Source organism: Camelus bactrianus, chromosome X (assembly GCF_048773025.1).
Source record: "Camelus bactrianus isolate YW-2024 breed Bactrian camel chromosome X, ASM4877302v1, whole genome shotgun sequence".
In the NCBI taxonomy this organism is placed as follows: Eukaryota; Metazoa; Chordata; class Mammalia; order Artiodactyla; family Camelidae; genus Camelus; species Camelus bactrianus.
The window spans coordinates 106,883,419-106,897,704 of NC_133575.1; the positions used below are offsets into that span (position 1 = coordinate 106,883,419).

Sequence of the window (14,286 nt, forward strand, 5' to 3'; positions counted from 1 at the left end):
TAATCAAAACAGCATGGTACTGTCACAAAAACAGACACATGGATCAGTGGAACAAAACAGAGAGCCCAAAAATAAACAAGACCTAAGGTCAATTAATCTTTGACAAAAGAGGCAACAATATACAATGCAGAAAAGACAGTCTCTTCAGCAAGTGGTGTTGGGAAAACTGGACAGCCACATGTGAAATCAGTGAAGTCAGAACACTCCCTCACACCATACACAAAAATAAACTCAAAATGGCTTAGAGACTTAAATATAAGGCAAGACACTATAAACCTCCTAGAAGAAAACATAGGCAAAACATTTTCTGATATAAATCTTAGCAATGTTCTCCTAGGGCAGTCTATCCAGGCAATAGAAATAAAAGAAAAAATAAACAAATGGGACCTAATTAAACTTACAAGCTTTTGCACAGCAAAGGAAACCATAAACAAACCAAAGAGACAACCTACAGAATGGGAGAAAATATTTGCAAATGACGTGACTGACAAGGGCTTAATTTCAAGAATATATAAACAGCTCATACAACTTAATAACAAAAAACAAACCTCAATCCAATACATGAGGGAGAGGATAAAATTGCTGGAGTTATGTCCTTGAGAATGTAAAAGGGGAGACAGGATCGAATGAAGAGTTGGAAGTGGTGATTTTTGAAGCAGTGGAAGTTCATCTTTCATAATTAGACAGAAGGCAGTGAATATGAGTACACATGAATGTATGTGGGTAGATGTTTTCGTAGGATTCTGCAGTTTTCTTCAGACTGCTTCAATTTTCTCAATAGAGTAGGAAACAAGAACGCTCTCTGAGAGAGAAGTTGAGGGAGGAGGTGTTGGGTGTTTGAGAGAGGAGCATGTGTGAAGCAGTCATCTGGAAGAGTGGGCGCACAAGCGGACTACAGAAGAGCAGTGGGATTGTTAGGTGGCACTAAGGACCCACTTGAGGTTTGTGAAACCAGTCAGCAAGGCTGTGTGCTTTCCCAGCCATGTTCAGTTGCTCAGGTGAATGTACAGAGAAGGCAGAGTTGGAATGAGCCAGGACTGTGGTCTTGCCAGGAGAGATGGAGGCAAGTGATTAGAGGATCAACAGATTGATGGTGTCATTTTAGCTGGGAAGGGAAGAAGGAAAAGACATGAGCTGAGTAAGGGGTAGTGAACCGTAGTAGAGCACACCATGGCTGGGCTCTTCACTCCAACCCCAGCTCTCAGAAGCAGAACTGAAAAAAGGGAAGATGACTCCAACAAATCGTGGGAGTTTTATTAATACCCCTCAACTTGTAGAGAAATGGAATGAGGCAGTACATAGGTCCCTGTGGGATCTCGGCAGTGCCAGGAAGATCTAATAGGATTCATCACCTTTTCCAAAGCAACATGTTGAGATAAGGAAATGAGGCAAAGCTGACACAAGTGAAATACACCCCTGACTGGGTAGAGGGACCTGACATGTTTAACAAGCTCTTAGAAGACAAAATCCTCAACATGGGTTTCTCCGCAAATACCCATGCTGCACCAGTCAAGCTCTCCACCAAATAAGACTGAATCACCTAAGGGAAGTGTCCTCCAGCACTGAGACTACAAAACCCAATACCCAGATTTCATCCTGTACCTCAGCATGGGACTGGGGTTTAAAAGATGAACCTGGATAAAGATCAGCATCATTTAATACTGATGGTATGGACAAAGCTACCAATGATGAGCAGGAATGAGATTAAAACAAAATTACAAAGCAACTCTGCAAACATACTACTGCAGAAAAGGAGGAAGGTGGGCGGGAAAGGGGGAGTGGAGTAGAGGAAAGAATCAGCAAGTTCAGAGGAAAACAAAACAAGAAAACAAAGCAGTTTTTATATTTTTTCTGGAAGAACTTCATGCTAAAAAAGTAAAATAAAATAAAATAAAACGAGTTAAAATGTAAGATAAAATCAGAGGGTAGAGATGGAGGAGCTAAGAAAATAAAATGAAAACTAAAATGCCCCTATTATACATTATAATATACAAATTGGAAATAACAAGAAAATAGAACGGATTGAATGGAGGAAACATTTGAGATAAGGAAGGTAGATAAGTGTCCAGATCGCAATTCCACTTCATGGGGTGAGGGGTTTTCTCACCACCGCTGAGCAATCCTCCCAGACACCAACTGGGTGTCCTACAACTCAGCCACAATTCTAACAGCTGGAGACAGCATCAGATGCCACAGGTTGAGCGCTCAGTCCTACAAGATTCCTCAGCCCCTTCTACTTCAGAGGCCAGTTCCAAGTTCAGGTTGTCACCTGTGTTTCTGACCAACTGGCTATAAATTATTCAAGATCCCAGTGACCCCATCTTGGGTTAGACTAATTTGCCACTGTAGTGGCCCATGCAACTCAGAGAAACATTTGACTTACCAGATTATGGGTTTATTATAAAAGGATATAACTCAGAAACAGCCAGATAAGAGGTGCACAGGGCAAGGTATGGGGAAAGAGCTTAGAGCTTTCATGCCCTCTTGAAGTGCCATTCTCCCCAAATCTCTGTGTTCACTAACTCCAAAGTTCCCTGGACCTGGTGGTCCTTTTGGGGTTTTATGTAGGCTTCATTACACAGGCATGATTAGTTAAATCATTGACCACTGGCAAAGGATTCAACCTCCAGCCCCTCTCTCTTTCCAGAAGGTGACCCCACCCTCTAATCACATGGTCAGTTCCTCTGGTGACCAGCCTTACCCTTATCCTTAGGTGATTGAAGGACAATCCACAAGTCACCATTAAAATAACAAAAGACATCTTAATCATTCTATTTTTTCCCCTCAATTCCAAGGATTTTAAGAGCTCTGCCAGAAATAGATAAGAAGATTAAATATATTATGTATTATTATAAATCACAACATCACAATGTTTGTCCAAGAAAAAGACACTAACTAGAGAAAAGATGACGGATATGAAGGACAGATAAAGATGACCCAACAACTGAGTTTCTGAAATAAGGAACATTTCCAAGAAGGAAAAACTGGATCTTCCAGTCAAAAGGTCACGCACTGTATACCAAGAAACACTGAAACAATGAAACCACCGTCAAAACATATTCTGGTTAAGTTATTAAACCTAAAGTATGAGGATAACCTACTTAGGTATCCAGGCAGAAAAGCAATTCTTTTTTTCTTTTTTCTTTTTTTTTTTTTTTCAGAAAAGCAATTCTTGCTACAGACTCTTCCCTGGAAACTTTTTGTGCTAGTAGATGAAAATACTAAAGGAAAGTACATGTGACTCCAAAATGCTTTATCCAGACAAGTTGTTCAAGTATAAAAATAATAGGCAGATAGTCTCAAACATGAATAAATTAAACACTCAGGAAATGTAGCCCTAATGAGCTCCTCTTAAAAGAAATACTACTTGATAATGAAATTCAGCCAACCAAGAGGGGAGTCTAATGAAGAACTCAGGACAAGATAAGGTAATGGGACAGTAAGCACTGAATCCAATTAAACTAGAACTTAACAGAGAATTGTGATTGCAGAATAACAATGTAAATATTGTAAACCCTGATGACATAAAACCCAAATAAGCAACAAAAACTGAGAGGTGGAAGGGAAGGAAGAGAAGTGGTAAGAAAACTAAGCAGCTGGTCTTTTGAGGGCATTTATACTGTTAAAAATTGAAATATGGAGCCCTACCACAAGTATTACTTCAGGCTTGTAATGCTCTTTAGAATCTGTTTTCTTAATCTTAAAGAAATCATTTAGGAACCAATATCTCCTGTGGCAAAGAAAATTTTACCGAACATTCAGTGATTTTTCTTCACCTCTCTTGTTTTTCTTTTATTAAATTCAGGAAAAATAAAATCTAATCCTTTTATTATTAAAATAATAACATGCTTCTATATGATCCAGTTCTTTTAAATTTGTTTCTATCTGCACAGCTACACATCCATTCACCCTTCCATCTTTATAGAGAGAGCTATCAATAATGGCCACAGAGTGTGATATTATCAGTCATTTCTGAGCATTGAGACTTGAGATTTTTAAAAACATATACTCTTTGTACTTTTTTGTATTGCTTGAATTTTTATAGCTACACTGTGTTACTTTTATAAAAAAAAAATTCACTCTTATTAAAGGGTCACTCTATGATAAAGAAGAGAACGAGTTGGCCAAATACTTATTTTTGACCCTAACGTGAGGCTCTAAGTGTAAGTCTCCCATGCCAGAACTACTTTACAGGGTCATCACTTAGGGCAATTTCAAATTGATTTAAGTTATTGAACGTGTGCTACCTGTACTGTTCCAACATGTAATTCTTCCTCCTCCTGCTTGTGGTGAAACAAACCCTAGTCAAGAGAACACTGACAGAAGACATAAATTAGCCTGTGAGTTAAAAAGGGCACCCAAGGCTTTTATCGTTTGCAGCTGCGGTTTAGGAACTATGCAGAGACAAGCATCCTGGTAGCAACAGCTCTGCAATACTGCACTACAGGCTGCTGGAAACCATGGTAAGTGTCTAGGCCTTCCACCATTCAACGTACAAACCAAATCACATGCCATACACAGTCCAAAGCAGAGCTTGAGACACCACCTATTTAGAAGCATGCAGAAACAGCATAATTCTGAGGTTCTAGGTCAAGTGATACAAGATCATTTTTATTTATAGACTTACAAATCTATAGATAAACTAGCCCACTGAACATATAACTAATAAAAGTGTGTCCCATAGAAACATTTGCAAAAAGACTGAAAATCACCCCACCCCCACCCCCTGCCAAAAACCAGGCAAGTCTTGCCCTCAGGGTTGGGACCAGATATCTTCAGGAAGGAATTTTCCCAGCAGAAAAGTTGCAAAAATGACTTCGTGTCTGCCCTTTATCCAGCTTCCCCTAATGAACAGCTTACATAATAACCAGAGTACACTCATCAACACCAGGAAATGAATATTAATGAAATACTATTAACTACGTGCCTTATTCAAGTTTCAGCAGTTCTTCCACTAATGTCCTTTTTCTGTTTCAGGATCTCACCTTGCATTCAATTGTTATTTCTCTTCAGTCCTCTCCAAACTGCAGCAATTCCTCAGAATTCATTTCTTTCATAACCTGGACACTTGAAGATTACTAAGCGGTTAATTTGCTAGATGGGCCTCAATTTGGGTTTGGCTAGATTGAGGTTATGTAGTGTCGGCGTGAATGCTACAGAAGTTATATTGTGCCCCCTTAATGCATATCAGGGGGTACGTCATGCCATGTGTCTTACTACCCTTGACGTTAATCCTGATTAGATGGTTTAGGTGATATTTAATTGGTCCCTCCACTGTAAAGTTAATATTGTTTTTCCCCTTGCAGTTGGTAAACATCTTTAAGATATTTTGAGACTATGCCAATATCCTGCTTCTCCTCAAACTCTCACACACCGATTTTCTTGTATTCATCAGTGAATCTTACTGTAATTATCACTGTGGTGTTTGCCTAAAGGTGACTCTGCATTGCTCGCTCCTTCCACACATACTAATTGGAATTCTTCTGTAAGGAAGAGCTGCCTATTCTATTACATGCTGAATGTTTGTGTCCCTATCAAATTCATATGTTGAAACCCTACCTGCCAATGTGATGATACTAGAAGGTGAGGCCTTCAGGAGGTAATTAGGACAAGATAAGGTCATGAAGTACTAGTGTCCTTACAAGAGCTGAGAGACAGCTTGCTGCTCTCTTTCTGCCATGTGAGGACACAAGAAGTCAGCAGTCTACAACCAGGCAGAGTCCTCACCAGAAGCTGACCTTGCTGGCACCCGGCCTTGGACTTCCAGCCTCCGGAACAGGGAGAAATAAATGTCTGCTGTTTATATAAAGGCCACCCAGCTTATAGCATTTGGTTACAGCAGTCCAAATGGACTAAGGTACCTTCCATTTATTTATTCATTCATTTATTTATATCAGTACAGACAAATGGATATTTATTTCATTCTGTACGTTCTAATACAATACTATCATCATTTATTTTGTTGCTCCACTTGTCCCAGATTGGCCAGTAGGCCCATCAGATTGGATCTTATCTCCTTTTGACATGCTTTTTTTTGTGAGAACATTTTTCTCATTTTCTGTTACCACAAGATGTTTCCAGGTTCACCTTATATTTTCTATGCTCCAACTCTGGAACCAGTCACTTCTCTGAGGAGTGTTGGTTCTTTTTATTGGAAAACTACATTTAGAAATCAAGGTCTGGGCACTAAGTGTGCTTATTGCTAATGGGTTGTCCTGAGTCCTAGATCCTCTCAGAGAGTAAAGTTAGAAATACAGGTGTGTGTATTAACCCATGTTTAAGAAACGTCAATATCTATTTTTGTATCTATACTAAAAGCCATGAGTTTATATTGATACCTCTGAATCCAGTCCAACACCTCCATCATTCTAGCCTTCCCTCTTTCCGTATTTGTAACTTCTTTTTCCACCTATGAGAAAACTGGCTCTCATTATCTACAATTGATTTATTTTATTTGTTCCATCTTGATCACATAAAGTTGTTAAAGAATTGCTAAACAATACTCTGTGAATAAAAGTGTTACCAAAAGATTGCAGTATCTGTGTACAGTTTTCTGTCTTTAACCTTACCGTAACCAGTCAGAATGCTGTTTTCCAAAGTTGCTCATTAGTTAACTATTGCTCCTCAACAAATTTCTCCCAAAATTTAGCAACTGAAAACCACAAACATTTTTCTATTTCTGTGGGTCAGGAATCTGGGCATAACTTAGGTAGATGCCTTAGGCTCATGGTCTCTCACAAGGCTGCCATTAAGGTGCCAACCAGGGATGCAGTTATCTCAAGCTCACTCATGTGGTTGCTGGGGGGGTCTCGGTCCTTCAATGGCTGTCCAACTGGAAACATCAATTCCTTGCCACAGGGACCTCTCTGTAGGGTAGCTCACAACACAGCAGCCAGCTTCTGTCACAATGAGAAAGGAAAAAGGGTATCCAAAACAGAAGACCCCATTTTTTGGACTAATTTCAGAATTGACATCCCATAATCTCTGTCACATTCCTTTCACTAGAAGCAATCACTGAATTGAGGACCACTCAAGAATGGATTACACAAGAGCATGTAAGCCAGGATACAGGGATCTCTGGGGGCCGTCTCAGAGGCTACCTACCAGTTACTCAGGTCAGTTCCTCTCTTACCACTCCCTTCAGTGTGGTGATGTGAGTCATCTGAAATACAGTTAGGAATATTATTTGTATTCCAATTGAGTTCTCCCCCACCCCTTCTTGGTTAATTTAAATTATTGATTCGTTTTTGGTGGGGTACAGGGAACATTACCATGGTTCTAAGAATCAGAGTTATACAAAAAAATAAACTCCAAGAGTCCCTACCTCCTCTTGCTTATTACCTCACGGCCATTCTTCCCTTCATTCCGTCCCAGGCTTTGCAGATAATCAGTCTCCTCAGTTTCTGGCTTATCCTTCCTGTATATATTGTACAAATGAGCAGATATGTGTATATTTTTTTAAACTCGTTTCTTCCTTACATGAAGGGTAGCATAGTATAGATAGTCTTTTGCACTTTATTTTCTTCACTTACAGAGTATATCCTTGAAATTATTCCGAATCAGCCCATCAGAATCTCCCTCACTTTTTTTTAACCACCACATAGTACTCCATTGTGTAGATGTGTCACAGTTTATTCAGAAACTCAGGGAGAGGAATTTTTGACTATCCCTTTTCGACAAAGAAACATTCCCCAAATATTTAAGGATAACTTTAAGGCAGTAACTAGGGAAGAAGACTGTGCTTCCTCTAGGCTACTCTGCAGATTAGAAAAGCAATGTTTCAATTCTCATTGCCTGGAAAGACTCAATGGAACCAGAATCTCTAGACTACGCTGGTGGCCTTGTGAACAGAAACATTTTGAAAGTAGATGTAAAAGCCACTTCCTTTGACTAATTCAAGTCAGAAGGATTTACTCAAAGTAATTTCACAGAGGGAGAAGTCTTGAAGCAGGAGGATGTTCACAGAAAGGAAATGTATAATCCTCAAACCAGAAAAATAATCTAAATACCCAATAAGGAGTGGCCTAAACAATTATGATTCAGCAATACAATAGAACACTGTATTGCAACTACAAATAATTACGCCAACTGTGCAGATAGGAATGGTTTTAATATATGTTAAGTGAAAAAGCAGGATACAAAATGATTACAATTACACTGCTGCCAAATGGAAAACAGTAGCTGCGCATAGCTGCACTGAGGTGGGCTGATGCTGGGAAGTGGCTGCTCTGTCAGCCCATTTCCCGGTTCCTCTTGCGTCGTTGCAGAGCCATGTGACTGAGATCTGGCTAAGAGAATTGTGTGGAATTTATGTGCACAACCTCCCTGTCTGGGCCACACACATCTCCCTGCGGTTTCTTTCCTTGTCTGCCAGCTGGATGTCAATACAGAGAAATTATGTCTTGAAGAGAGCCGAGTCTCTGTCAGTCTGAGTCCCCGAGTGTGGGAGAGAGCCTCGCCTCTACTGGTGGGCTTTAATAAGCCACTAAGATATCAAGGTTTATCAAATTCAAAATTTTCTTCAATGTTAAAATTTCACCATCTATTAATAAAAAATACCACTCCAACCTGTAGAAAAAAAATTAAAAGTAAACAAGTGAGTTAATATTCCTTTCTGTGGTACTTCATCAGAAAGATGGCCAACGAAAGCTAAACATCCGTCGCACAGCTGATTATTCTAAGCAGAGTCTCAGAACACTCCAGGATAGGGGCTGGAAAGTGTATTTATGTTCCTTTGACTCTCAGCACGCTGTATTCACAGGGCTGCCACAACCAGGAGGAATACAATCATCTAGGAAGCCAAGAGTGTCAGAGACTTGGGGCTATAAAAGGTGACTAGCAATATATCAAAACATCACCTTAATCCAATTGTTCAAGCAAAGATGTATCAGACAGAATAGCTGCCTTGGGCCTGCTGGAGATCGGCTGACCCAGCCCTCCAGACCCTGACAGGAGGCCACAGGGATGTACATCATCAGCCTTAATATTTGCGACCACATCCAAGTACAGCACTGCTTCTCTTGTTAGAACTCCTGCTACCAGGTGGCCTCCTGTGCCTTCATGCTGAGAGTGCTCGTGGCTTACTATACAAAGTCAAGACATGGACAAGCCAAATGAACAGCTAAAGAAGTCTATTAAAAATATTTAAAATTTTCTGTATATTATGATGCTTTGACATCCTAAAAAAAAGTATCTTCTTGGCTGGAAAAAGTCTGCCCCTCCAGGGGCTAGCCAATTCTTAGAGATAAAGTGTCCAGGCAGAAACAGGCCTTTGATATGCAAATCTCCTCTGTCTGGCTCCTACCCCCCGAGACGACAATATTCCTCTGCCCTAATCACCCAGGGCCAGGTGTCAGACAAGTAGGGACTACCCCTCTAGCCCAGGGAAATGATTCAAAGCAGCCCATCTGAAACTGGTCACCTTGCCTTGCTTTGCCTTTCGTGCAGAAACGCCAATAAAGGCCTGACCCTTTCCCTCTCTCCTGTCTTCTGCCTCCTGGCCAGTCTGGTGTCTTCCCCGCGTGGCCCTGCGGGCGCACTGCCCCTCCCATCCCTAGCAAGCGACAGTATAATAAACTCTGCTTCCCCGAGCCTATCCTCTGTCTCCTCCTGGGGCCGCATCTGAATGGCCATCTCACGGAAGAACACAAACAGGGCACTTACACCCTTTAAAAACCCAGATGAAAGACCATTCCCTCCAGATGCCACCCCCACCCCACACCTCTTTCCTTCAACTACACTGAGGAACAAAAAGCAAAAACAAAAACCCTGACTCTTATGAGCTCTTAGAATTTAATCCGTGTGTATTGTACGTATTACAATGACTTAAGTATGTAGCTCATCTCCCTTCCCGCAAGTTCCTTGAGAGCTGAGAATTGTGTATTTTTTATACACCACCTACCCCCTTCCACCTTCTCATTTCAGGGCCTAGAAAAGGGCTACCCAAGTCCTCCATACTCAAATTTGAAATAGATTTGCAAACACCCAAACAGTCAATACATTTCGACTAGAGAATGCTTTCACTAAAGTAAGACACTAATCTAAAGATGCTGATATGTTTGTTGGTAAACCCAATAAATTATTCATTTGTTTTAATTTCAGGAAATTTTCCACACAAATGTCTCTCCTGATTAAACTGACTATATAGGCCTATTCAGCCTTTTTAATAAGTCAGATACTTTTATTATTTGGTGTCAAATAGCTGATTTGACTGGTTTCTCTCCCACTGAGGTAACCAATTGTGCAAATAATCAGTTGTTCGGCCTCATCTCCTGCCTTAGACAAATATAACAAGACCTTTCCTTAATTGAATCTGTTATAGCTTAGGTAACCTGTTAAATGTTGCTAAACTCTTCACTCATACAGTCTTCGGAAAACTCTGGCATACAGTTATGCCCATTTTACAGACAAACTCAGGCTCAGAGAAGTTAATTGATTTTTCCTATGTTGTGTGGTAAGTAAATGACAGTACCAGGTTCTGAACTCAATTCTATCTGATTCCAAAATCCACTAGGCCAAGACTTGTTCAAGGAGGTTGGCGGAGGGGAGCCAGACATGTGTCCGAGTAGTTTCTCTGTAGTTTCTCTCCTTCAACGGCAGCAGCTGGAGTATCGGGGAACAGAGCCCAGCAAGCTGAAATCAACAGGGGCAGTAAGTCTGATGGACGAGTAGTTGAGCAGATGGGGAACGGGCCTGATCCGTCCCTAGGAGTGGGTAAAAATGGTGCATGTTGGGAGACTTTCAGTGGCAAACTAAAGCATACATGCTTATATCCGTGTCCTTCTCCAATACCATAAAGCAAGGGTAAAGGAATACAAATAGGATACACATACAAGAATACGATGCTATAAAGGAAAGGAACATTCAGAAAACAAGATACACTCTTGTGGATAAAGAATTTACAGCAAAATTTGTTTTAAAGACCATAGAAGGGATGGAAACTAAAGTTGAGACAATCGGATCTCCTTAATTGCAGACTGGCTGGCTAGGTAGGCTGAGGAGGCTTGAAACGGTTCACCTTTAAAAACAACAGAAGCACTTAAGTGATTGTCAAAGTGAATAACTGATGTCATGGGCCTCTCCTGGCCATCAGCACTCTAGAGAGCAGTGCTATACTAACTCCATGTCCGCAGTGTCTAACACTGTTCTGTGACACACACACACACACAGATGCTCAAAAAGATGATCTCTCTTCTCCCAGCTCCAATACCTGGTTTTACCTTGACCAGCTCAGTCTAACCACTGTCCAAATGCCCTGATCTTACTGAAGAACTTCTCAAGTCACAGACCAGCAATGTTTGGCATCACCAATTGTCTAGCCCAGGTAAAACACAAATCCGTTCACCTACAAGAAACATACCCCTCCAAAATGGACACCTAACATCCCAATATAACGCCAGTCTTGAAGGAGAGCATTGCCATCAGTTTCAGTATAGAGTTGTTACATCCAGGGTGCGTGCTTTGGCCAGCAATATAAGTGAACCTATCTTACAGAATGTTTGGGGGCCACGGAGTTTTTCTTAGTGTGCTCAGGCTGCTGCAACAGAATACCAGACTGGGCGGCTTAAACAACAGACATTATTTCTCAGCTCTGGAGGCTGGGAAGTCCAGGATCAAGGTCCCAGCAGATGTGGTTCTTGATGAGGGGCCCCCTCCCTAGCTTGCAGATGGCCACCTTCTCGTTATGCCCTCATATGGCAGACAGAGGAAGTGCCAATGTCCCTTCCTCTTCTTATAAGGGCACTAATCCTATCATGGGGGTGCCACCTCACCACCTCATCTAATTCTAATTACTTCCCAAAGGGCTCACCTCCTAATATCATGACATCAGTGGTTAGGCCTTCAACATATGAATTTCAAGAAGACACAAACATTCAATCCATAAGAGAGTTCTACTTTATTTAGTCTTTGTGGACACAAAGAAATCTCATCCTTTACTGTCCTTTAAGGGTTGAGAACAGAAGACAAATGTATATAATCAAGATATTTTAACTCTAAGGGCTTGGGTTAGGCTAAAATTATTTTTGGAGAATATTCCACACTACATCTCACACAGATGATCTAATTCAAGGAAGATTTACATCTCTCTCTTCTTGATGCAATTATAAGCAAGCAACTCAAGCTCTCCAATTAAAATGCATCGGAATATGGATGGTTGTCCAAGAACTGAATGCTCAAGTTAGACTGTTGTCACTGATCTTGCTTTGCAATGTAATAATGGGGCCAGACCACATACAGAAGTAACCACGCAGGAAGTCCATGTTGAATCATGGTTCATCAGTCTCTGGCTTTTCTCCTAAAATCTCAACCACAGAATACATAGTTAAGAGGTTGTGGAAGTTATGTTTTGTTTGTTTGTTTTTAAGGTTTTGCTGTTGTTTTGGTGAGATGCATTTTACATCTCTTAGAAAATGAAATTGGAAAGGAAAAATTCCCCTGTTAGTGTCAATGATGCACAGATGTCACAGATATCCTCCTTCTCTGTAAAGATGCTTCCCAAGAACCACAGCAGCTGCGCTCACACTACCGCCCTGAACACAGAGCCATCTGAGGGAGGGACTCACAAAGTGAAAAGAGGAATAATAAAGATTTTATCATCGACTTACATTTCCTGGAAATCTTCTCCCACTTTTCAAGGCTTCAATGTTCAAACACAGTTGGCCAGGATGGTATTCTATTCTCCAGAAATATAGGAAATACATGACTCCCCTTAGTATTTATTTGACTAGAACCAGGTGTAACATTCAAAATACTCAACAGTCAGTACCACAGGCACTGAACAATCAGAAAAGATGCAGACCTGAGGGCTCAGCTGGTTACTGGATATCCCCTGCTTCACTAGAACCTAACCCTTTAGCTGCTGGATTGGGGAGGGGCGGTTAGGTTAAGGCGGCTGGTCCTGCCCTTGCAGGACTGGAAGTTAGGCTACAGCAATCAAACTGACCTGGCCAACTTCAGCACAGCCTGACGATACAGAGTTACCATTCCCATTGGTGGAGGGGAAGGTCATGGTCACAGCAATAGTAGTAGTAATAACCAGCAGTAGCAAAAGCAGCAGCAATTCAACTACTTAAGTTAGGATTAAGCAAGTGAACTAGGCTTACATTTATCACCTTTAATCATCAAAATAAATTGCCAGACTATACTATCTACAGTCTGTCGATGTGGACACAATATTTCAAAAACTTCAATTAACAGCTGGAACATAACAGCCAAGATTGGAGCCTAGGACACCCAAGCCTACGCTTTGCTTCTTATGCAATACTGGCTCCTCCTATGAAAAAAGGACATCAAAGGCTAGTACTATCCACCGAGGTTCACATTTCATGACTTAATTTTGACATGTGCTTATACAATTTACTGTTCTATCACAAGCTTCTGCAATGAAAAAGAAAAAACTGCAGTTCATACAGAAAGGTTTATCTGCAAGGATTAGGACATTTTACCAGTAAAATTTTAGAAAGGGATAAGGCGATAAAAACCATTGTTTTGAATGCTATGTCGCTCTACACTTTTTTCATTTAAAGATAGAGGATTCAACTACTTTAACATAGCCAAAGTTCCCTTTCTGCTAGCCTCTAGAAATTTTCACGAGAATGGTTAATGCTGGGCTTGACTGACAAGTGTACTGACTAACGTTCTTCTCATAAGTAATTTATGCTCATTTTTAAACTTTGGAAAATAGAAATACAAACACTATGAAAATCACCTATAATCCCACTGCCCAGGGACAACCACAGTTAAAATTTTGACATTTCTTCCAATCTTTTTGCTATATGTATATTTACACACAAATTGAGACCACTTATACATATATATATTTAAAAACTAAATATTATGAGCACTTCCAATGGTCATTTAAAATTTCTGAGAAACAAAATTTAAAGCTTTCTTAATGCTCCAACATATAGATGAAGCATAATTTATTTAACCATTCCGCTATCTTTGGAGAACAGCAGGCCTTGGTCAGGAAATCAACAGTTATGTAAATAACAGGACCTGAATTAAGTGGGGGAGATTAAGAACTGCAGGTTATTCCTTGGTCTCTGCAAGTTAATAGAATCAACGGAGGCAGGACAATCAAATACAGTATTTTTAGCCTTTAGAAGGATCCATCCATATACATATATATTTAGCCTTTTCTGCTGATATGTTATGCTGAAAGGTGCCCTCAGAACAAAGCACTTAAGAGGGGCTCCTTACCAGAATGGTGAGAGTTGCTCTTGTATCTGTATGGGTCAGAAACCAGCACCAGAGAACTCAACTGGGTCAAACTCCAGCTTCTAA

At 40.5% G+C, this 14,286-nt stretch overlaps 1 long non-coding RNA gene across 2 annotated transcripts in view; it reads right to left on the reverse strand.

Moving 5' to 3' along the window:
* LOC123616164 (uncharacterized) overlaps nucleotides 1–14,286 on the reverse strand; it is a 124,811-nt gene that overhangs the window by 71,381 nt on the left and 39,144 nt on the right. Inside the window, exons 4-5 of one of the 2 annotated variants that reach the window (XR_006724051.2) lie at nucleotides 7,342–7,417; nucleotides 7,104–7,162 (exon numbers count right to left, since the gene is read on the reverse strand). The exons of the other annotated variant lie outside the window; for it this stretch is intronic. This is a non-coding gene — a long non-coding RNA (uncharacterized LOC123616164). Of the gene's footprint in view, nucleotides 1–7,103; nucleotides 7,163–7,341; nucleotides 7,418–14,286 lie in introns of those variants that run through there. 2 annotated transcript variants of the gene reach the window in all.